Source organism: Symphalangus syndactylus, chromosome 23 (genome assembly GCF_028878055.3).
Source record: "Symphalangus syndactylus isolate Jambi chromosome 23, NHGRI_mSymSyn1-v2.1_pri, whole genome shotgun sequence".
NCBI classification, from domain to species: Eukaryota; Metazoa; Chordata; class Mammalia; order Primates; family Hylobatidae; genus Symphalangus; species Symphalangus syndactylus.
The window spans coordinates 38344841-38369826 of NC_072445.2; the positions used below are offsets into that span (position 1 = coordinate 38344841).

Consider the following 24986-nt stretch of genomic DNA (forward strand, 5'->3'; position numbering starts at 1 on the left):
CAGAAAAAAAAAATACTATAAAAAAATCTAGACAAAACAGAGCTTTTTTTTGAAATGGAGTCTTGCTGTTGCACAGGCTGGAGTGCAGTGACATGATCTTGGCTCACTGCAACCTCCGCCTGTCGGGTTCAGGCAATTCTCCTGCCTGAGCCTCTCGAGTAGCTGGGACTACAGGCGCGCATCATGATGCCCAGCTAATTTTTTGTATTTTTAGTAGAGACGGGGTTTCACCATATTGGCCAGGCTGGTGTCAAACTCCTGACCTCATAATCTGCCCTCCTCGGCCTCCCAAAGTGCTGGGATTACAGGCGTGAGCCACCGCACCTGGCAAAACAGAGCTCTTGATAACTAGAAAAATATGGGCTGGGCACGGTGGCTCATGCTTGTAATCCCAGCATTTTGGGAGACAGAGGCAGGCAGATCACGAGGTCAGGAGTTCAAGACCAGCCTGGCCAACACGGTGAAACGTTGTCTGTACTAAAAATACAAAAATTAGCCGGTTGTGGTGGCATGTGCCTGTAATCCCAGCTACTCGGGAGCCTGAGGCACTAGAATCCCTTGAACCCAGGAGGCAGAGGTTGCAGTGAGCCGAGATCGTGCCACTGAACTCCGGCCTGGGCAACAGAGTGAGACTGTCGAAAAATGAAAAAGATGGGAAGGGAGGGGAGGGGAGGGAAGGGGAGGGGTGGGCAGAGGCTGGGTGCGGTGGCTCACGCCTGTAATCCCAGCACTTTGGGAGGTTGAGGCGGGCGGATCACAAAGTCAAGAGTTTGAGACCAGCCTGGCCAACATAGTGAAACCCCGTCTCTACTAAAAATACAAAAATTAGCCAGGTGTGGCGGCATGCACCTGTAGTCCCAGCTACTCGGGAGGCTGAGGCAGTAGAATCGCTTGAACCCAGGAGGCGTAGGTTGCGGTGAGCCAAGACCATGCCATTGCACTCCAGCCTGGGTGACAGAGTGAGACTCTGTCTCAAAAAAAAAAAAAAAGAAAGAAAGAAAAAGAAAACTAGAAAAATATGGTTGCAAAAATGAAAAATATCCCAGAAAATTTGGAAGATGAAGTTGATGAGATCTCCCAGAAAGTAGAGCGAAAAGAAAGAGATGAAAAATGAGAGAAAAACATAATTTAAAAATTAGGGGCCAGGCGCAATGGCTCACGCTGGAGGCGGGCAGATCACCTGAGGTCAGGAGTTCAAGACCAACCTGGTCAACATGGTGAAACCCTGTCTCTACAAAAATACAAAAATTACACTTTGGGAGGCCGAGGCAGGCAGATCACCTGAGATCAGGGATTCGAGACCAGCCTGGCCAACGTGGTGAAACCTCGTATCAACTAAAAATACAAAAATTAGCCAGTCGTGGTGGTGCACGTTTGTAGTCCCAGCTACTTGGGAGGTTAAGGCAGGAGAATTGCTTGAACTCAGGAGGTGGAGGTTGCAATGAACCAAGATCACGCCATTGCCCTCCAGCCTGGGCGACAGGGCGAGACTCCATCTCAAAAAAAACAAAAAAAAACAAAAAAGCCAGTGGACAGAAAATCAGTTCAGGATATGGAAGACCTGAACATATTATCAACAAATTTGAGCTAATTGACATTTATAGGTCACTTAATCTAACAACAGAACACATACTTTCAAGAGTACATGGAGCATTCATCAGGATAAATGATATTCTGGTCCACACAGCAAGTCTCAACACGTTTAAAACAATTGAAATCATACAAAGTATGTTATATGACCACACTGGATCAAATTAGAAATGAATAACAGAAAGATACCTAGAAAATCCCCCAAATATTTGTAAATTAAACAGCACTCTTCCAAATAACCCAGGGGTCAAGGAGGAAGTCGCAGGGGAAATGAGAAAATAGTTTGAATTGAATAAAAATAAAAACACAACATATAAAAATGTGTGGGACACAGCCAAATTGGTGTTTAAATGAAAATTTAAATATTAAATTAGAAAACAAGGAATGTTTCAAATCAGTAATTAAATATTCCACTTAAAGAAACCAGAAAAAAGAAGAGGAAATTAAATCCAAAACAAAGAAGGAAGGAAATAAAGTAGAAATTAATGAAATGGAGAACAGAAAAACAGTAGAGAGACCAGGCACAGTGGCTCACACCTGTCATCCCAACACTTTGAGAGGCTGAGGCGGGTGGATCACGAAGTCAGGAGTTCGAGGCCAGCCTGGCTAAGATGGTGAAACCCCGTCTTTACTAAAAATACAAAAATTAGCCAGGTGCAGTGGCGGGCGCCTGTAATCCCAGCTACTCAGCAAGCTGAGGCAGGACCATTGCTTGAACCTGGGAGGTGGAGGTTGCAGTGAGCCGAGATCGCGACACTGCACTGTAGCCTCGGTGACACAGCAACACTCTGTCAGGAAGGGGAAGGGGAAGGGGAAGGGTCAATGAAACCAAAAGCTGGTTCTTTGAAAAGATAGTTAAAAATCAACAAACTGCTAGACAGACATATCAAGAGAAAACCTATATTAAAAAATTGGTGTCCGGGCATGGTGGCTCACGCCTGTAATCCCAGCCCTTTGGGAGACCGAGGCAGGCCAATCACAAGGTCAGGAACCCGAGACCAACCTGGCCAATATGGTGAAACCCTGTCTACAAAATACAAAAATTACCCGGACGTAGTGGCACGCACCTGTAGTCCCAGCTACTCGGGAGGCTGAGGCAGGATAATTGCTTGAACCAGGAAGGCGGAGTTTGCAGTGAGCCAAGATCGCACCACTGCACTCCAGCCTGGGCGCCAGAGCAAGATTCCATCTCAAAAAAAAAAAAAAAATTGATAAAAGAGGAGATTAGGTCATTGAGTGTAGGAGCTGCTGGTTAGGGGAGAGATTGACTACAAAGGAGCCAGAGGGAACTTTTAGGGAATTGGAAATGCTCTATATGTTGATAGTGATGATGCACGTAATTCTGTACACTTATCAAAGCACACAGAACTGTACATCTAGGCCAGGTACAGTGGCTCACACCTGCAATGTCAGTACTTTGGGAGGCTGACGCAAGAGGACTGCTTGAGGCCAAGAGTTCAAGGTGCAGTGAGTTATGATGGCACTACTGCACTCCAGCCTGGACAACACAGCAAGACCCTGGCCACCCCCCCACCAAAAAAAAGAAGAAAGAAAATAAAATATGAATGCATTTTAGTATTTTATATAGAAGGACTATCTTATAAAATTTTTGTTTTAGATGTGTGTTCTGGATTGCAGAATGTAATGTGTTATTTTACCCCATGAATTCTGGTTTTATAAAAAGAAAGAGGCCTGGCGCGGTGGCTCAGCCTGTAATCCCAGCACTTTGGGAAGCTGAGGCAGGCAGATCACCTGAGGTCAGGAGTTCAAGACCAGCCTAACCAACATGGAGAAACCCTGTCTCTATTAAAAATACAAAATTAACCAAGTGTGGTGGTGCATGCCAGTAATCTCAGCTACTCAGGAGGCTGAGGCAGGGCCGGGCGCGGTGGCTCACGCTTGTAATCCCAGCACTTTGGGAGGCTGAGGCGGGTGGATCACGAGGTCAGGAGATCGAGACCACGGTGAAACCCCGTCTCTACTAAAAATACAAAAAAAAAAATTAGCCGGGCGTGGTGGCGGGCGCCTGTAGTCCCAGCTACTCGGAGAGGCTGAGGCAGGAGAATGGCGTGAACCCAGGAGGCGGAGCTTGCAGTGAGCCGAGATTGCGCCACTGCACTCCAGCCTGGGCGACAGAGCGAGACTCCGTCTCAAAAAAAAAAAAAAAAAAAGGGAGGCTGAGGCAGGAGAATTGGTTGAACCTGGGAGGCGGAGGTTGCGGTGAGCCGAGATCGCACCATTGCATTCCAGCCTGGGCAACAAGTGCGAAACTCTGTCTCAAAAAAATAAATAAATAAATAATTAAAAAGAAGAAAGAGGCCGGGCATGGTGGCTCACACCTGTAATCCCAGCACTTTGGGAGGCCAAGACGGGTGGATCACGAGGTCAGGAGATCGAGACCATCCTGGCTAACACAGTGAAACCCCGTCTGTACTAAAATTACAAAAAATGAGCCAGGCGTAGTGGTGGGCGCCTGTAGTCCCAGCTACTCAGGAGGCTGAGGCAGGAGAATGGCATGAACCTGGGAGGCGGAGCTTGCAGTGAGCCGAGATCACGCCATTGCATTCCAGCCTAGGCAACACGTACGAAACTCTGTCTCAAAAAAATAAACAAATAAATAAAACAGAAAAAAGAAGAAAGAGGCCGGGCATGGTGGCTCACACCTGTAATCCCAGCACTTTGGGAGGCCGAGGCGGGCGGATCATGAGGTCAGGAGATCGAGACCACGGTGAAACCCCGTCTCTACTAAAAATACAAAAAAATTAGCCGGGCGTAGTGGCGGGCGCCTGTAGTCCCAGCTACTCGGAGAGGCTGAGGCAGGAGAATGGCGTGAACCCGGGAGGCGGAGCTTGCAGTGAGCCGAGATTGCGCCACTGCACTCCAGCCTGGGCGATAGAGCGAGACTCCGTCTCAAAAAAAAAAAAAAAAAAAAAGAATAAAGAAGAAAGAAAGCCATTGTCCAAGAATATGCCGAGGTCTTTCCCACCTCGGGACTTTCGGACCAGTGTTCTCTCTGCCTAAAGTGCTGGAGCATTCTTCTACTTCAGGTCACCTCCTTGGAGAGCTCTTTCCAGGCCACTCTATCAGGTAACTAAATCTCTCCCCACTCTCTATCTCTATCTCTGTCTATCACACTATTTCCTTTACATCACTTACTCCAATCTGTCATTATTTTACTTCTGTGGTAGTACATTGAAATTGTGGACCTATAAATTGCACCAGATAGCTGCTTTCTCCAGTCCCACCCCCGTATTTTTAGAGATGGGGTCCCCCTGTGTTACCCAGGCTGCAATGCCAGGACTATTCACAGGTGCAGTCATTGAGCACTACAGCCTTCAACTCATGGGCTCAATGCAGAGCTTACAGCTTGCAGTGAACGCCAAGAATGAGTTCTTAGACAATTCCAGCTGAGTGGGGCCCGGGGTTGGGGGGTGGGCAGTTCCTCTAAGAGAGCCCGTCCCTGTGTCTGTCTGCCAGGTATTTATTGAAAGGACTTGTTAAACCACAAACAAACATCCACTAGATGGCTTTTTTGAGGTCGGGTTGTGAGATACCTGTGGTTGTGTAAAAGCTCTCAAACCGCATTCTCAGGAGGCTGTTTTCAGCGTTCCTTATCACACCACACACTCCACTCCCTGTCCTGTTTTCGGGGTCAAGGAGTTTGATTCTCACGCACAAATATCATACACACAGTGCCTCAGTATTTTTCCATGCCCCGACCTCAAATGCCATGTACATAAGCTTGAATATGTTGCCGTGGACCCCCCACATCTCCTCCTTTTTTAATTCTTAGAGCTGGCTGGTCATCCAATGCAAGGTAAGCTTCTATCATTCTTCCCTGGTCATAGATGTGTTTGGTTGCAGTATAGAGTCATCTGCAGATGCCTAGCAAACAGATACAAAAAGAATAAGTACAGCCGGGCGCGGTGGCTCACACCTGTAATCCCAGCACTTTGGGAGGCCGAGGCGGGCGGATCATGAGGTCGAGAGATCGAGACCACCCTGACCAACATGGTGAAACCCCGTCTCTACTAAAAATACAAAAAATTAGCCGGGCGTGGTGGCGGGCGCCTGTAGTCCTAGCTACTCGGGGAGGCTGAGGCAGGAGAATGGCGTGAACCCAGGAGGCGGAGCTTGCAGTGAGCCGAGTTTGCGCCACTGCACTCCAGCCTGGGCGACAGAGCGAGACTCCGTCTCAAAAAAAAAAAAAAAAAAAAAATACAAAAAAAAATGTAGCCGGGCATGGTGGCAGGCGCCTGTAATCCCAGCTACTTGGGAGGCTGAGGCAGGAGAATCGCTTGAACACGGGAGGCAGAGGTTGTGGTGAGCCGTGATCACGCCATTGCACTCCAGCCTGGGCAAAAAGAGTGAAACTCTGTCTCAAAAAAAAAAAAAAAAAAAAGAATAAGTACAAGGACCAAAAAGAATAAGTACAACGTATGTTTAACCTACACAACCAAGTGTTCGGGTTTAACTATTGAAAACCTTCTTGTAATTGTTGAAGGGTACTTGTTAGTAGTTGCTGTGACTATTCTTCAAGGTTTTTCTTTAATTTACACTCAAGAGTGGAAATTTGAGAAGACAAATGGTTGTGATAAGCCCCTTATAGATGTGCTTTTACTCTCTCCCAAGCATGTTGGGAGCTATTATATGGCAGAGGACACAGATAGAATTATATTGCCAATTACAATGTAAATTTTGGCGGGTAATGAATGCCTGCCGCTGATTCCCCAGCTATTTAACAGCGGCTTCAAGAGCCTTCAGGTGAAACAGAATAGTTTTATCAATATTTACCTGTTCTTGAAACTCATGGGTTACATTATATACCATGTGGCTTACCACTGAGGCTGTGTAAATAGATTCTGTCAGAGAAATAGCTGTATTAGCGGCAGTTGCTAATATAATAATAGCTGAGCCTAAAAAGGCAATTAAAGTGGCCAGAAATCTTTTTTTTTCCAAGTATGAGACAATGCTTTTCTTTTTTCTTTTTTTTTTTTTGAGACGGAGTTTCGTTCTGTCACCCAGGCTGGAGTGCAGTGGCACAATCTCCACTCACTGCAAGCTCCGCCTCCCGGGTTCACGCCCTTCTCTTGCCTCAGCCTCCCGAGTAGCTGGGACTACAGGTGCCCACCACTATGCCCAGCTAATTGTTCTTTTGTGTGTGTATTTTTAGTAGAGACGGGGTTTCACCGTGTTAGCCAGGATGGTCTCGATCTCCTGACCTTGTGATCCACCCATCTCAGCCTGCCAAAGTGCTGGGATTACAGGCATGAGCCACAGCGCCTGGCCAAGACAATGCTTTTTTTTTTTTTTTTTTTTTTGGAGACGGAGTCTCGCTCTGTCGCCCAGGCTGGAGTGCAGTGGCGCGATCTCGGCTCACTGCAAGCTCCGCCTCCCGGGTTCACGCCATTCTCCTGCTTCAGCCTCCCAAGTAGCTGGGACTACAGGCACCCACCACCATGCCCGGCTAATTTTTTGTATTTTTAATAGAGACGGGGTTTCACCGTGTTAGGATGGTCTCGATCTCCTGACCTCGTGATCTGGCCCTCCTCCACCTCCCAAAGTGCTGGGATTACAGGCGTGAGCTTTTCTAAATAGCTGCAGGGTGGAATCTCTCCCCCATCTCCGGGTTAAATTTACAGGCAGCCACAATTCTGCACGCCATTTTAAGATCATGACATAGGTTATATTCAACTGGGTAGCATTTCAATGACACAAGCATGTAGCATACCAACTACTGGAAGAGACTTTAATACTATAAAAGGATTGATTCTGCTCTATGTTAGGAACACCTTGCCCAAACAAGAGTATGTAAGGGTGTGTAGTACAAATTAAGACTGTGTCAGTAACATTATTATGCAAGGAGAGGGTATAGTTGCCACCACCTCAGGACCAATATTACAACTGAAAGGGAAATAAGCTTTAAGCCCTGCTCATACTCAAATTTAGAGATTAGGACTTCCTTTCTTTTAACGGGTTTTTTCACATGGTGAGTGTATTACTAGAGGTGCAGAATTGTGGCTGCCTGTAAATTTAACCCGGAGCTGGGAGGGAGATTCCACCCTGCAGGTATTTAGAAAAGCATTGTCTCTGCTGGTCGCGGTGGTTCACGCCTGTAATCCCAGCACTTTGGGAGGCCGAGGCGGGAGGATCACGAGGTCAGGAGATCGAGACCATTCTGGCTAACACGGTGAAACCCCGTCTCTACTAAAAATACAAAAAAATATTAGCCGGGCGTGGTGGCGGAAGCCTGTAGTCCCAGCTACTCGGGAGGCTGAGGCAGGAGAATGGCATGAACCCAGGTGGCGGAGCCTGCAGTCAGCTGAGATTGTGCCACCGCACTCCAGCATGAGCGAGAGTGAGACTCAGTCTCAAAGAAAAAAAAAAAATTTTTTTTGGTCCTGAAAGCCCATACTCTAACTAGGTAGTAGAATTATTGGAGGGACTTCCAAATCCAATAGTCTGATTTGCAGACATAAGGTTACCATGGGGACCCCAATCAATTAAGGTGCCATTATCAAACAGAGGCCCTTGACGCGGTGCAGGTTGTCTGCACGGCAACCACTGGACGGCCTCAAACTTATATCGCCAGTCCCTACTTGGATGGCATATAGGAATATTAGGCAGTTGTGTAGCTTCATTAGACACCTCAGTAAGACTAGTGATAACGGCAGAAATAAAGGTCAAGTTTGCAAGCTTAGTATCCCTTTTGGACTGATAGTAAAGATACTCCTGAGGAATGAGAGTAACACACTTATGTGCTATTGTGCAAAAACAAAGAAAGGGATTACTAGACAATAAAATCAAGGAGTCATTAAGTTTAATCCATCCCAAATTTTCAGTTAAGGGGTAAGACAGGGGCATCCATCGACTTTCTGTCCAAGAAGTATCATTAGATGACAAAGGCGGGTCAGCATCCCACCATGTAATAACATTAAAAACCAGGGAATTTAGAACATGATTCCTAATCCCAGCACTTTGAGAGGCCGAGGCGGGTGGATCACGAGGTCAGGAGATCGAGACCACGGTGAAACCCCGTCTCTACTAAAAATACAAAAAAAAATTAGCCAGGCGTGGTGGCGGGCGCCTGTAGTCCCAGCTACTAGGAGAGGCTGAGGCAGAAGAATGGCGTGAACCCGGGAGGTGGAGCTTGCAGTGAGCCGAGATCGCGCCACTGCACTCCAGCCTGGGTGCCTGGGTGACAGAGCGAGACTCCGTCTCAAAAAAAAAAAAAAAAAAAAAAGAACATGATTCCAATAAGCATGTTCTTGAGCTTATCCCACTCGGCAAAGGACAAGAATTACCAGTCACCCCAACATCCATGTCTGTCTTACTTTCTCAGAAGTTTCCCCAGTTACCGCCAGGTACATAAGAGACCAATTCTCTGCAGTTGCAGGGGCTTCCACGGCTGCATGCTGAATAGGTATTTGTTGATCCAATTTCTTTTTTTTTTTTTGTGAGACAGAGTCTCGCTCTGTCACCAGACTGGAGTGCAGTGGCGCAATCTCGGCTCACTGCAACCTCTGCCTCCCGGGTTCAAGATTCTCCTGCCTCAGCCTCCTGAGTAGTTGGGATTACAGGTGCACACCACCATGCCCAGCTAATTTTTTTTGTATTTTTAGTAGAGACAGGGTTTCACCATGTTGGCCAGGGTGGTCTCAATCTCTTGACTCCGTGATCTGCCCGCCTCAGTCTGCCAAAGCGCTGGGATTATAGGCGTGAGCCACCGCGCCCAGCGATCCAATTTCTTTAGCTGTCCCCAGGTAATGTCAGGTGCCATCCAAGTCATCAATGTCATTGTCGGTTCGTTCTCCAACAACACGGCCCGTTTTTGAGAAAAGAGCCCCATATTCCCCTTTTTGTTTATTAAGATATATTTTAAGAGTTTGATGAGCTTGTTTAACAATGGCCTGACTGGTTGAGTTATAAGGAATATTAGTTTTGTGTTGTATGTGCCAAAGTTGTAATGCATACGCAAATTGAACACTAAGATAGCAAGGTCCATTATCAGTTTTTATAGTGTGTGGGAAGCTTAAGGTCATAATAGATTTAAACAAAAGAGCAATTGTATCTTTAGTTTTTTCTCCGGTCTAGAGGGTAGCATGTATCAGGCTTGTATAAGTGTCCACTATAATGTGGAGAAATTCGAAACATCGAAAGGGTGGATCCTGAGTAACATCAGTTTGCCAAATAGCATTAGGCACCCAACCTCATGGGCTGGCACCAAGGCTTAAGGAAAACGGGGAAAGAGAATGCGGTTGGCAATCAGGACAAGTTTTATTAATCATGTGAGCTTGAGTAAGTGTCAAATGAAACTGTTATTTAAGACTGCGGGCATCCTGAGGAATAAAAGCATAATCAGCTTGAGCTCACACAAAAGCAGGAGAATCTGCAAACCACATCTGTGGTCATACTAGAGCATCGGCTCGAGCATTCTTTTCTGATAAAGGACCAGGTAGCCCAGAATAAGAGCGAATATGTGTGATGTAAAGAGGGTGACGACGGCAGGTACAGAGGAGTTCTTGTGCCACAAGAAACAAAGCTAGTAGGGGTTCATTTGTAACATCCTTCACATGTGCAAGATCTAAATGAGTAATACTATACACAGCATAAATGGAATTACTAATTATATTTATGTTTTGGTGAGGAAAATTTGTAAGGCCAATATCAGGGCACCTAATTCTACCGGTTGAGTGGATTTTAAAATGCTCCTGGATTTTGTGCTGCCAGTTCTGCATGGCATCTTGCCACACTATATAGCTGCTTTTTCAGTTTTTTTTTTTTTGAACCATCTGTAAAGACAGTGGTGGCATGAAGTAAAGGCTCAGAGACAACAATAGATGCAAATTTAACAGGCACAGTTTGTAAAAAGTTCAGAAGCTTAGAGGCTGGTAAATGAAAGCTGATATTACCAACAAATCAGCCACTGCTACTTGCCAATCAAGATCCCAAGCTAAGAGAGTATGAAATTGTTCCTTGCTTAAAGGTAGGAAAAGAGTAGCACGGTCATATCCTGACAGCTGGACGCAACGCTGGCATCCCTTTATGAGAAGAGAAGCTATTAAATCTGTAGTCTTTTGTACATGTTTAGAGGGATTATGAGACAGGTACATAACATATAAAATACAGAAATGGCCAAAGATAAAGCCTACCTGTTCAACTGAGGCATGGAAGGGATGGATAGTTTAAGTAATTTTTACTATATTTTGGCCCTTGAAAGTCATTAGAATGTGACTGCAAGTCACCAGGATAATAAACCTGCATTGAGTTAGCTTACATGTGTAAAAAAAAGAAAAACTTTTTAAAATGTCCTTTGGTGTTAGCCATTTTCCTGCATCAGCCTTTAGCTGGAAGTGAGCTTGGGAAAGTAGGGCTGTGGCCGGTTTCTTTTTATTCGTTCTGAGCTCTTTAGGCGGCTTCTCTTTTTAACGGCCTGCTACTAGTTGCTGCCCTTACCCTGAGAGGAAGGAAAGAAGACTATAAGTGGCATTAAGAGGCCAGAGAATGATCAGGTGGTAAAGTGTGTGTGTAAGCATGGAAGCTGAAGGCAAGAGGGTAACAGGCTGGGGGAAAATCACTCCCCTTATCTTCTAGTCCACCTACGCCTGCAGCCAACCCTGTTAGGTAAGGTACTGAAAATATACTGGGCTTTTTATTATTTTTACCACCCTCAAGCAGAGAGGCTCAGGGGAAGAGCAGACATGCAGCACAGGGTCTGCTTTGAAGTTTCTTTCTTTTTTTTTTTTTTGACAGAGTTTCGCTCTGTAGCTCAGGCTGGAGTGCAGTGGGGCGATCTCGGCTCACTGCAAGCTCTGCCTCCTGGGTTCACGCCATTCTCCTGCCTCAGTCTCCCCAGTAGCTGGGACTACAGGCGCCCACCACCACGCCCGGCTGATTCTGTATTTTTAGTAGAGACAGGGTTTCACCGTGTTAGCCAGGATGGTCTGGATCTCCTGACCTCGTGATCCGCCCACCGTGGCCTCCCAAAGTGCTGGGATTACAGGCGTGAGCCACCGTGCCCGGCCTGAAGTTTCTTAGCCACAGTGCTTTTGAACATTTTATGAAAAAGCAAAACAAACATTCCTTACTGCTGCATCTATCTTCTATTTTTTTTTTTTTTTTTTTTTTTTTTGAGACAGAGTCTCGCTCTGTCGCCCAGGCTGGAGTGCAGTGGCACGATCTCGGCTCACTGCAAGCTCCGCCTCCCAGGTTCACGCCATTCTCCTGCCTCAGCCTCCCAAGTAGCTGGGACTACAGGCGCCTGCCAACACGCCCGGCTAATTTTCTGTATTTTTAGTAGAGACAGGGTTTCACCGTGTTAGCCAGGATGGTCTGGATCTCCTGACCTCGTGATCCGCCCGCCTCGGCCTCCCAAAGTGCTGGGATTACAGGCTTGAGCCACCGTGCCCGGCCTGCTGCATCTATCTTCTGAAGATGACAGCAGCTGGCAGAGGTCATCCACCTCAGCCTAGTTAGCATTTAAATATGGCTATGGGAGAGAGTCCCTTATTAGCGGGCTCCTCCCCCAGGGCTCTGTACTCTAGGCTGCTCCACACTCCTTTGCCCACCATAGGCTAGTAAGGTCGGGGTGTACATGGACTGTTTCTTAGCCCTTTCCCTAAGGGACAGGGAAGACAAGGAATTGCTTGTCAACTGAGACATGTGAGGGGTGGCAGGGAAGGGCAGAAGTAGGAAAAGCAGCAGCACAGCAAGCAGCAGGCCACTTCCTGAGCACAGTTACTGAGGCAGGTGACCATGGTGAGGAGGATCCCCAGGACTGGGCTGGAGCTGCCTGCAGCCACCCGGGGACTCGGTCTGTGTCTTTTGGCCTCCCCTCCGTCACCACAAACCCAGAAAGGGGCAACCTGCCCAGACTGCCAGTGACCAAATGGGCACTCCATGGCATCTTAGCAACTCTCCTGCTCCAGGCCTCTGTGGGCAGCAAGAAAGCTAGAACTACCTGGGATAAAACCCAGGAGGCAGCATGCAACTTCCCCTTATATTCCAGGGTATTAGATATGAGTTCTAAATTTCTTTTCAAATAATTATTATGTCAGTATGTCCAATTCTTTGCCTTCTACTTTTAAACTTAACTTCCTCGTAAAGCAATCTTTTTTGATTACCATTCCACCCTGACTCATTCTGATCGCCTACTTCACCCTAACTCATTTCAATTACCTGCTACCTGCTCTGCCCTGACTCCCGCCAAAGCACTCGCCCCGTCATTCTCTTTAAATTAGCCAATCAGAATTAGTTTAGCCTGTGTGGTCTAACCCTAGCCAATAGGGGAACGACACAGCAGCAGGGGCCATGTGAGTTAGGGGTAAGAACCCCTTCCCCTCCCTTATCCAAGTGTGCGCTCACCATTGTTCCATCTGTAAGGGTGCACCCTTCTATACAGAAGTACCTAGCCTTGCTGAGAATTAAAAGGAAAATTTTATATTCAAGTGATATTCCTTTTGCTGCACCAAAACTTTATATATAACAATTTGGGGGCTTGTCTGGGATTACATTTTTGTCTGGGATTACATTCCCCTCCGGAGGCAGTCTCTGATTCTCTTGAGGAGGTGCACCCTGCCCTATTGTGGCGGCCTCAGGGGTGAAAAATCAAGACCCACCCAGTGCGAGGAATAACCCAAGCTCTCAGCAATGCGGGGAAAAAAAAACCAAAAAACTGGCCATCAACCTTTTGGGGTGATCAGACCCAACACCAGGCTGTGGGGGTTATGAAGTCTAGCAGAGTCAAAGGAATGAGAAAACACAAGAGAGAAAGTGGGACCAGGGGGCCAACACTAGTATGGAGGCTGCAAAGGCCCGGAGCTCTGGAAGCCCATACTATTTATTGGTGATCAAACTAACAGGGGGCGAGGATGTGGGGGTTGAAAGGAAGCAATGTATCAAGCGAATGAACTACAGATGTGATGGTTTAGCATTTTCTTTGAAACATATGGCTACTTGAAATAATGGGAGTGCTAGAAGCAAGAAGCCAGCAAGTCTGGACACATTCCAAAGGCCACCAGGGGTTTTACCCTGAATGTAAAACTATTGAAGAAACAATTTATGTGCAAGGTGTATAAGGAAAGTAAAATATACTTTTAGTAAAAGGATTATAAGGAGGCATAAGAATGTGGATTTTTACCTACATTAAAAGGTTAAAATTTTTGTGGCCAGGCGTGGTGACTCACGCCTGTAATCCTACCCTAGCACTTTGGGAGGCTGAGGTGGGTGGATCACCTGAGATCAGGAGTTTGAGACCAGCCTGGCCAACCTGGTGAAACCCCATCTCTACTAAAAATATGAAAATTACCTGGGCGTGGTGGCAGGCGCCTGTAATCCCAGCTACTCAGGAGGCTGAGGCAGGAGAATCACTTGAACGTGGGAGGCAGAGGTTGCAGTGAGTCGAGATCACGCCGTTGCAATCCAGCCTGGGTGACAGAGTGGGACTCCATCTCAAAAAAAAAAATTTTGTTTTGAAGGTTTAAGCAAGTTTTAAAATATTAATTATAATGGAAATTATGTGTGTAAACACATTGGCTAAGGTTAAAAGGGTATCACCCAGTTTTTCTGTGAACTGAACATTAAAATAAAAACACAATGGGTTTTTCTTAAAGCACTAACCTGCTCTTTAACAAAAATTATAAAAAGTTAAAAACAGGCCAGGCTCAGTGGCTCATGCCTGTAATCCCAGCACTTTGGGAGGCCGAGGCAGGCAGATCACCTGAGGTCGGGAGTTCAAGACCAGCCTGACCAACATGGAGAAACCCCCATCTCCACTAAAAATGCAAAATTAGGTCAGGCGCGGTGGCTCACGCTTGTAATCCCAGCACTTTGGGAGGCCGAGGTGGGCGGATCACGGGGTCAGGAGATCGAGACCATGGTGAAACCCCGTCTCTACTAAAAATACAAAAAATTAGCCGGGCGTGGTGGCGGGCGCCTGTAGTCCCAGCTACTCGGAGAGGCTGAGGCAGGAGAATGGCGTGAACCCAGGAGGCAGAGCTTGCAGTGAGCCGAGATCGCGCCACTGCACTCCAGCCTGGGCGACAGAGCGAGACTCCGTCTCAAAAAAAAAAAAAAAAAAGCCTTCCTTCCCTCCCTCCCTCCCTCCTTTCTTTTCTTTCTTTCTTCCTTTCTTTCTTTCTTTCTTTCTTTCTTTCTTTCTTTCTTTCTTTCTTTCTTTCTTTCTTTCTTTCTCTTTCTCTCTTTCTCTCTCTCTTCTTTCTTTCTTTCTTTCTTTCTTTCTTTCTTTCTTTCTTTCTTTCTTTCTCTTTCTTCCTTTCTTTTCTTTCTTTCTTTCTTTCTTTTTTTCTGTGGCCCAGGCTGCAATCTACTCGGCTCCCTGCTGCCCGCGCCGCGGACTGCCTGGGACTGCCGGCGCGGCCACCGCTGCCTGCTTTTCCTCCTTTGCCTGCAGGCACGCGTTCGCCATCTTGGCCACGCTGCTCGCCAGCTCCTGACGCCGAGTGCTCGGCCCGCCTCAGCCTCCCGAGGTACTGGGATTGCAGACGGAGTCTCGCTCACCCGGTGCTCCGTGTTACCCGGGCTGGAGTGCGGTGGCGTGGTCTGGCCTCGCGGCAGCCTCCGCCTCCCAGCCACCTGCCTTGGCCTACAAGGGTGCTGGGATTGCAGCCCTTGCCCGGCCGCCACCCCGTCTAGGAGGTGGGGAGCGCCTCTGCCCGGCCACCCATCATCTGGGAAGTGAGGAGCGCCTCTGCCCGGCCGCCCCGTCTCAGAAGTGAGGAGCGCCTCTGCCTGGCCACCCATCGTCTGGGAAGTGAGGAGCGCCTCTGCCCGGCCACCCACCGTCTGGGAAGTGAGGAGCGCCTCTGCCCGGCCACCCACCGTCTGGGAAGTGAGGAGCGCCTCTGCCCGGCCACCCACCGTCTGGGAAGTGAGGAGCGCCTCTGCCCGGCCACCCATCGTCTGGGAGGTGAGGAGTGCCTCTGCCCGGCCGCCCGGTCCGGGAGGAAGTGAGGAGCGCCTCTGCCCGGCCGCCCCGTCCGGGAAGAAGTGAGGAGCGCCTCTGCCCGGCCGCCCCCTCCGGGAAGAAGTGAGGAGCGCCTCTGCCCGGCCGCCCCCTCCGGGAAGAAGTGAGGAGCGCCTCTGCCCGGCCACCCATCGTCTGGGAGGTGAGGAGCGCCTCTGCCCAGCCACCCACCGTCTGGGAGGTGAGGAGCTCCTCTGCCCGGCCACCCACCGTCTGGAAGGTGAGGAGCGCCTCTGCCCGGCCACCCACCATCTGGGAGGTGAGGAGCTCCTCTGCCCGGCCACCCATCGTCTGGGAAGAAGTGAGGAGCGTCTCTGCCTGGCCGCCCCGTCTGGGAGGTCTACCACGGAGGCCAGAAGCAATGTGGGGGCTGGACGTGGTGGCTCACGCCTGTGGTCCCGGCACTCTGGGGGGCGAGGCGGGTTGATCACTTCGGGCTAGGAGTTCGAGACCAGTCTGGTCAACTTGGCAAAACATGAAAAATACAACAGACAAACCAACCAACCAACTTAGTGACAACAAAACAGGTCTACCCTGGAGTCATACTCTAATTTTTTCTATTTTCCTCCCTTTCTGATCCTTTATCCCACTTTCTTTTTCTTCCTCTTCCTTCTCCCTCTTCTTTGTCAAATAGAAGATTGAGTTATTATCACTGATCCATATAAAGTCCCTCTCTCATTTATTTTAACTCCCACCCCCCATTTCTATTCCCCGACTTCCCATGTGCAACTTTCCTAATACGTTTGATACGCATCTTTTTGTTTGTATGTATTTTTAGAAAATGTTTATTGTTTTTGTGTGCAAAAAAAATTAATAAAAAAAAAAAAAAGAAGGAACACCTTGAAATGCTACAGCCAGAGATCTCTAACTAGATGACAGCTTTCTAATTTCTGCTGGCATTGCCCCTCATCTTCTGGAGATTGCCTTTTTCCTTTCTGTCTGTCTTGTTTCTAGATTTCAAGCCAATGCCTTAACTCTTATTTTCTCCCCATAAAAAGAGACCTTTGTCTTGGGTGGATGACAAGGGGTTCTGGGAAAGAGATCTCCAAATTGGGGTCTATGCACTTTTGTGTGCAAGGTAACTCACTGGAAAGAAAATATTAAAACCTAATTTGTATTTATCTTTACATTAAAAACTAAGATGAAATTAAAAAAAAAATGCAAAATTAGCTGGGTGTGGTGGTGCATGCCTGTAATCCCAGCTACTCGGGAGGCTGAGATAGGAGAATTGCTTGAACTCGGGAGGCAGAGGTTGCAGTGAGCCAAGATTGCACCATTACACTCCAGCCTGGGCAACAAGAGCGAAACTCCATCTCAAAAAGAAAAAAAAAAACAGTCTATAAAAATCTTACCTTATGGGCCAGGCACGGTGGCTCACGCCTATAATCCCAGCACTTTGGGAGGCTGAGGTGGGTGGATCATGAGGTCATGAGATGGAGACCATCCTGGCTAACAAGTGAAACCCCATCTCTACTAAAAATACAAAAAATTAGCCGGGTGTGGTGGCGGGCGCCTGTAGTCCCAGCTACTTGAGAGGCTGAGGCAGGAGAATGGTGTGAACCCGGGAGGCGGAGCTTGCAGTGAGCCAAGATCATGCCACTGCACTCTAGCCTGGGCGACAGAGCAAGACTCCGTCTCAAAAAAAAAAAAAAAACAACAAACTTACCTTATGATCAGACATTAAAAATTGAATAAATATGTCTACAAAGTGTTATTAAAACTAAGTTTAACATCAATAGGCCGGGCGCGGTGGCTCACGCCTGTAACCCCAGCACTTTGGGAGGCCAAGGTGGGCGGATTGCCTGAGCTCAGGAGTTCGCGACCAGCCTGGGCAACAAGGTGAAATCCCGTCTCTACTAAAATACAAAAAAATTAGCCGAGCGTGGCAGCATGCACCTGTAGTCCCAGCTACTTGAGAGGCTGAGGCAGGAGAACTGCTTGAACCCAGGAGGCAGAGGTTGCAGTGAGCCAAGATCGCGCCACTGCACACCAGCCTGGGCAACAGAGTGAGACTGTTTCAAAAAAAAAAAAAAATTAATAACACACTAATATAAAGGTGAATTTTAGCTTATCTGGTATAAAAATCATATAGGAAGCACTGTCAAATATAAAATGGTGTTTGGCGTTCTTTGCTCTAAAAAACTAATAAAAATAAGTGCTAAAGGAAATTTCTCAGTAAGAAAGCACCAAGGACTATAAAGTCCACTGCTGATGTCCCCACATTTAAAACAAAAGGTCAATTTCTTAGAAATTGTATGCTTGGTTTATCTTCCACTTTCCTTTCCCTCAAAACTAAAAGTCTTTTAGCACATGACCACCCCTAAAATTTCTGGTAAACCAGCTCTAGCCTGAAGATCATGTTATCATCAAAGGGTGGAAAGAAAGAAAACTCGAGGTGGCCTGGCAAGGACCCTACCTTGTGCTGCCAACCACCAAGACTGCAGATTGTACAGCGAAAAATGGATGGAATCATCACACCCTAGTCAAGAAAGCACCACCCCCTCCAGAGTTGTGGGCCATAGTGCCAGGGGGAAACCCTACCAAATTAAAGCTAAGAAAAATTTAACTCTTTCATCTATTCTATTACTCTTTCTTCTTTCCTCGCTCTATTGCTGACCATCTAGTTATTAACATAACCAAGTCAATTTCGCTTCAAACTATTGCATTTAGTGCTTGCCTTGTTATACCCTGTAGGAACTTGCCAAGTCAAAGACAGCTCTCTACTTCTGAAAAGTACCTCTGTCCCTCCTGACTCTCCTCAGACTGGGCATTAGTAAATTAGGACCATTGAATCCGGGGGGATTTCGATAAAGACCCCAGTGTCAACCAGGAGTCTTGACCCCCGAGGTAGAGCTTTTATGCCGTAGTCGATCCAACGTTCTGTGGATCACTAAAGAGCAAGTATGGACTGCCCCAGCCAGTTTTTGTAATTTCCTAAAACCATACATTCATTTTACTAGAGGATCGTAGAAGTTAAAGACTTAAAAAACATTTTGACAATTAACACAGGATACCAAGATGCAAATGCCTGGTTGGAATGGATCAAATATTCCGTCCACATTAAACAGAAGCCATTGTTATGCTTGTGCACATGGCAGGCCAGAGGCCCAGATTGTCCCCTTTCCACTAAGGTGGTCCTCCAGTCGACCAGGTGTGGGCTGCATGGCAGCTGTTTTCCAGGATTCTACAGCCTGGAGTAATAACTAATGCCAAGCTCTCTCTCTGCTATATCCTGAAGTCCGGCACCCTGTGCGTCAGCCCCTGAGGGCCATCCAGCTTCTGTCTCCCAACACTAAGTTCACCTCCTGTCTCTCCCAATAGGGAGGAAACTTAGCATTCCTTGGAGACCTGAAGGAATGCAGTGAGCTTAAGAATTTTCAAGAGCTTATCAATCAGTCAGCCCTTGTTCATCCTCGAGCGGATGTGTGGTGGTATTGTGGTGGATCTTTACTGGACACTGCCAAATAACTGGAATGGCACTTGTGCTTTATTCCAATTGGCTATCCCTTTCGCCCTGGCATTTCATCAACCAGATGAAGGAAAAATAAGATATCGTAAAACAAGAGAAGCCCCTTATGGGTCTTTCAACTCTCACATCTATTTAGACAGAATTAAGAGTCCCATGGGGAATACCAGATCAATTTAAAGCCCAAAATCAAATCGCTGCAGGATTTAAGTCAATATTTTGGTGGGTAACAATTAATAAAAGTGTAGTTGGATAAACAACATCTATTACAACCAATAGCAATTTATTAGCTACACTAGAGATGCTGTTAAAGGAATAGCTGAACAATTAGGGGCTACTAGCCAGATGGCTTAGGAAAATAGTGTCACAGGCGTCTGTGTGAAGAGACCACCAAACAGGCTTTGTGTGAGCAATAAAGCTGTTTACTTCACCTGGGTGCAGGTGGGCTGAGTCCGAAAAAAGAGTCAGCAAAGGGTGGTGGGATTATCATTAGTTCTTATAGGTTTGGGATAGGCATACAAACTACATTCTTAAGGGCGGGGGAGTATATTACAAAGTACCTTCTTAAGGGTGGAGGAGAATATATTTATCAGTTAGGGTGGGACAGGAACAAATCACAATGGTGGAATGTCATCAGTTGAGGCTATTTTCACTTCTTTTGTGGATCTTTAATTGCTTCAGGCCATCTGGATGTATATCTCCATCTGGATGTGACCACAGGGGATATGATGGCTTAGCTTGGGCTCAGAGGCCTGACATTCCTATCTTCTTATATTAATAAACAAAATAGTGATGAAGTGTTGGGGTGGCAAAAATTTTTGGGGGTGGTATGGAGGGATAATGGGCAATGTTTCTCAGGGCTGCTTCTCAGCAGGATTAGGGATGGTGTGGGAACCTAGAGTGGGAGAGATTAAGCTGAAGGAAGATTTTGTGGTAAGGGGTTATATTGTGGGGCTGTTAGAAGGAGCATTTGTCGCTGGGCGCGGTGGCTCGCGCCTATAATCCCAGCACTTTGGGAGGCTGAGGCGGGCGGATCACCTGAGGTCAGGAGTTCAAGACCAGCCTAGCTGACATGGTGAAACCCCATTTCTACAAAAAAAGAATATACAAATTAGCCAGGCATGATGGCGGGTGCCTGTAATCCTAGCTACTCAGGAGGCTGAGGTGGGAGAATTGCTTGAACCCCAGGAGGTGGAGGTTGCAATGAGCTGAGATTGCGCCACTGCACTCCAGCCTGGGTGACAGAGCAAGACTCTTGTCTCAAAAAAAAAAAGAAAAGACAGCTGGAAAAGAATTGTTATCATCTTTAGGGAAAAAAAAATGGCCGGGCAAGGTGGCTCATGCCTGTAATCCCAGAAGGAGCATTTGTCGTATAGAAGGATTGGCGATGGCCTGGATACAGTTTTGGATGAATTGAGAAACTAAACGGAAGATATAAGGTCTGAATTAGAGAAGGAGAAAAACAGGTATTAAAGGACTAAGAATTGGGAGCACCCAGGACATCTAATTAGAGTGCCCAAGGGGGTTCAGAGTAATTACTTGCTTGGTTGGCGAGTTTTTGGCCTCTCTCCTTGAGTTTTTTTATGTTGTCATACACCAGGCCAGATTGATTTTTTTTTTTTTTTTTTTTTTTGAGACGGAGTCTCGCTCTGTCACCCAGGCTGGAGTGCAGTGGCGCAATCTCGGCTCACTGCAAGCTCCGCCTCCCAGGTTCACACCATTCTCCTGCCTCAGCCTCTCCGAGTAGCTGGGACTACAGGCCCCCGCCACCACGCCCGGCTAATTTTTTGTATTTTTAGTAGAGACAGGGTTTCACCATGGTCTCGATCTCCTGACCTCGTGATCCGCCTGCCTCGGCCTCCCAAAGTGCTGGGATTACAAGCGTGAGCCACCACGCCCGACCCTAGGCCAGATTGATTTAGGTAAAAACAACACTCTTCATTTAAAAATATACAGAGTCCTCCTTTCTCAGCAGTAAGTAAGTCAAGGCCTCGGTGGTTTTGGAGGACAACTGCAGCTAAAGAGTCAACTTGGGCTTGGAGGACTGATAAAGTTTGGGATATATCTGTGATGCTAGCAGAGAAGTCATTAGAGAGGCTACGGAAGGTCGTGACAGAGGTTGAAATGCCTGCTATTCCAGTACCGAGAGCAATAGTGGAGGCGGAAAGTCCTAAACCGACAAGCAAGGGAATTAGCAGAATAACTCTTTTTTGTCGTGTCGGTGTCATGAGGGGAACAGGGAGCTCTTCGGTCCCATTTGCAAATTGAATTTTGGGGGTAAGGAAAACTAGTGTGCATGTGCCTGTCCAATTAGCAGGTAGACACATGTAGGTAGAGGATCCACAGAGGAAGAAGAGTCCTTGTGCGAGGCAAACCTGGAGATGCAAAGTAAAAAGATGAGAAGGAGTGCTGAAAGAGGTGCCTTGTACCCGGACTCCTAGGGATCCAGCTAGGGCGGCAGCCGTCAGAGGTTGTAATGGGGACTGATGGGGTAACTACGTAGAGGGGGAGGTTCGATTTTCATGGTGTATGAGAAAACGTTGAGTGTCTACGAGCAACCTTACACTGTTATTTATGGGGCTGAGTATAAGCAAACAAGAAGAGGGCCTAGGAGGAGAGTCTGACGAGCAAGGGGAAGGTAGCCAAGGATGGAGTGAAATACAGGGTAAATGTCTTCCTAAGCAATAATAACTGCTAATGTTTTTAAGTTTGCCAGTATTGATAGAGGGCCTGTCTATAATACAGAGCTGGGAGGCTCCAATTGTTTCAGTGGTGTGTGTAGTTGGGCTTTGGAGATGAAGAGTGAAGGAACATCGAGAAAGTGAAAGGTTACCTGGGGGAATTCCAGTGGGTCTTTGCCGAGAGATACATAAAGGAGCAGCCACAGGAATAGTAGTTTGTGTTGTGAGGGGTCCAAATATGGGGGCAGTAGAGTTCATATAAGGAGAAAGGTTTTTTAAGTAAGTGTGGAGGAGGGCGGCAGCTTGCTGAAGTGAAATGTCTGGGGAGGTCTTGCTGGACCTGTCTAGAAAGTAAAGAAGTTCTTTAGGAAGGTAAAGGTGAGGGCTATTAAAGGAAGTTTGGAGGTGTAGGGAGACAGGAGATGTTGCCCACTCTGTATGTAAGGCGGGGACAGCTGTGTAGGCACAGGAAGAAAGGGAAATGCAAATCCAGCAATTGTTCACTAAGGAGGGATTAGAAACGGCTCAGAGAGGGTGCCTGTAGTCCCAGCTACTGGGGAGGCTGAGGCAGGAGAATGGCGTGAACCCGACAGGCAGAGCTTGCAGTGAGCGGAGATTGCGCCACTGCACTCCAGCCTGGGCGACAGAGCGAGACTCCGTCTCGAAAAAAAAAAAAACAAAAAACGGCTAGGAGAGAGTGAATGAGATTGATAGTATGGTGGAGCTAGCTGGGGAGAGGTAGAGGGTGGCATAAGAACGGGAACAAGAATAGGAGTGAGCATAAAAGTAAAGCATAGGCCTTCATCAGGGTGCAAGTATTGGAGTGTGCCCTGCCAGCAAATATTATTTATTTACTTTAAGAGGGAGTTAAGAGTGGCGGTCTGGGGATAGCACCAGGAGATACCAACTGTGATGGCTTGGAGAAACAGTGTAAACCGGCAGTGTAAACAAGAGCAGGGCATGTATGAGTAGTTGAGAATGGTGAATAGGAGTATGACTAGACAGAAGATAGTAGGGATGACAAGTTTTTGGGGTGCAGTCCAAGTTGGGCTGGTATCTGGAACAAGACTGGGGCCTAATAAAAAGGAGCATCCATACGGGAGCTCAAATGGGCTATACCCTGTAGCATTCCGAGGACAGGCCCGAATTCTGAGAAGGGCAAGTGGTAAAAGTACTGTCCAGTCTTTTTAAGTTGGAGGCTGAGCTTGGTGAAGTGTGTCTTTAAAAGACTATCAGTCTGTTTTACTTTTTCCGAAGATTGAGGATGGTAAGGGGTATGAAGGTTCCACTGAATACCAAGAGCCTGAGAAACTGCTTGGGCGATTTGACTAATAAAGGCCAGTCTGTTATTGGACTGTATAGATGTGGGAAGGCCAAAGTGAGGAATTATGTCTGACAGAAGGGAAGAAATGACCGTGGTGGCCTTCTCAGACCCTGTGGGAAAGGCCTCTACCCATCCAGTGAAAGTGTCTACCCAGATCAAGAGGTATTTTAGTTTCCTGACTTAGGGCATGTGAGTAAAGTCAATTTGCCAGTCCTGGGCAGGGGCAAATCCCTGAGCTTGATGTGTAGGGAGGGGAGGGGGCCTGAACAATCCCTGAGGAGTAGTAGGATAGCAGATGGAACACGGAGAAGTGATTTCCTTGAGGATAGATTTCCACGATGGAAAGGAAATGAGAGGTTCTAAGAGGCAGGCTAGCAGCTTGTAACTTACATGGAAGAGGTTATGAAATGACAACAGAATAGAATGGGCCTGTGAGGCTGGAAGGAGATATTTTTCTTGGTCCAAGAACCATTTGCCTTGTGTGGGAAGAGACTGATAGGTAGACGTTTCAGTGGGAGAGTAGGTGGGAGTGACCCATGAGAAGGAGAAAAACTGGCTGTGAAGGACAGAATTTGGAAGGCTAGCTGCTTCTTTAGCTACCTTATCAGCAAAAGCATTGCCCTGAGCGATGGGATCTGATGCCTTTTGATGGCCCTTGCAGTAAATGACTCCAGCTTCCTTTGGAAGTAAAGAGGCCTTGAGAAGAGTTTTCATTAAAGAGGCATTAATGATGGAGGACACTTGCGTAGTAAGGAAACCTCTTTTTGCCCATATAACAGCATGGTGGTGCAGGATATGGAAGGCATATTTAGAGTTGGTATAAATATTGACGCGTAGTCCCTTTGCAAGAGTGAGAGCTCGAGTTAAGGCAATGAGTTCAGCTTGCTGAGAAGCAGTGGAGAGGGGCAGAGCGGTAGCCTCAGTGATAGATGTGGAAGATACTAGAGCATAGCCTGCCTTTGCTGATGTGTGGCAATTAGGCCTGGTGGCACTACCATCAATAAACCAAGTGTGATCAGGGTGACGAACAGGAAAGAAGGAAATATGGCGAAATGGGGTGAATGTCAGGTGGATCAGAGAGATACAGTCGTGGGGGTCAGGTGTGGTATCAGGAATAATGTGGGAGGCTGGATTGAAGTCCTGGCCAGGAACAATGGTAACTGTGGGAGACTCAACAAAGAATGAGTATAGCTGAAGGAGCCGGGGAGCAGAAAGCATATGTGTTAGATGTGAGGAAGAAAATAGATTTTGGAAGTTAAGAGAACTGTAGAGAGTGAGTTGAGCATAGTTTGTGATTTTGAGGGCCTGTAAAAGTATTGGGGCAGTGGCAGCCACTGCATGGAGATATGATGGCCAGCCTAAAACAGTAAGTCAAGTTGTTTGGACAAAAAGGCTACAGGGTGTGGTCCCGGTCCCTGTGTAAGAATTCTGACTGTACAGCCCTGCACTTCGGCTGTGTGTAATGAAAAGGGTTCAGATGAGTCAGGGAGAGCTAGTGTGGGAGCTGTGTTTTAAGGAATGGAAAGGGGAGTGGGGAAAGGATTTAGGATCTATGGGGTCCACTAGGTTTATCTAGAACAGAATAATGGGTTGTGGAGGGAGGTATTGAGGATAGGAGAGTATATGGGTTTGGCACCACAGGGTGGATAGGCAAAACATTTTGGTTGATATGGCGCAGATCCTGAACTAACTTGTAAGGCTTGTCCGGTTTTTGGACAGGTAAAATGGGGGAATTGTAAGGAGAGTTTATAGGCTTTAAAAGGCCATGCTGTAACAGGTGAGTGATAGCAGGATTTAATCCTTTTAAAGCGTGCTGCGGGATGGGATACTGGCATTGAGCAGGGTAAGGGTGATTAGGTTTTAATGGGATAGTAATGGGCATGGGATCGGTCGCCAGGGAGGGAGTAGAGGTGTCCCACACCTGTGGATTAAGGTGGGGAG

At 47.2% G+C, this 24986-nt stretch overlaps 1 long non-coding RNA gene across 1 annotated transcript in view; it reads right to left on the minus strand.

Annotated features, from left to right (window-relative positions):
- LOC129473449 (uncharacterized) overlaps positions 1–24986 on the minus strand; it is a 33938-nt gene that overhangs the window by 7228 nt on the left and 1724 nt on the right. The window lies entirely within an intron of this gene.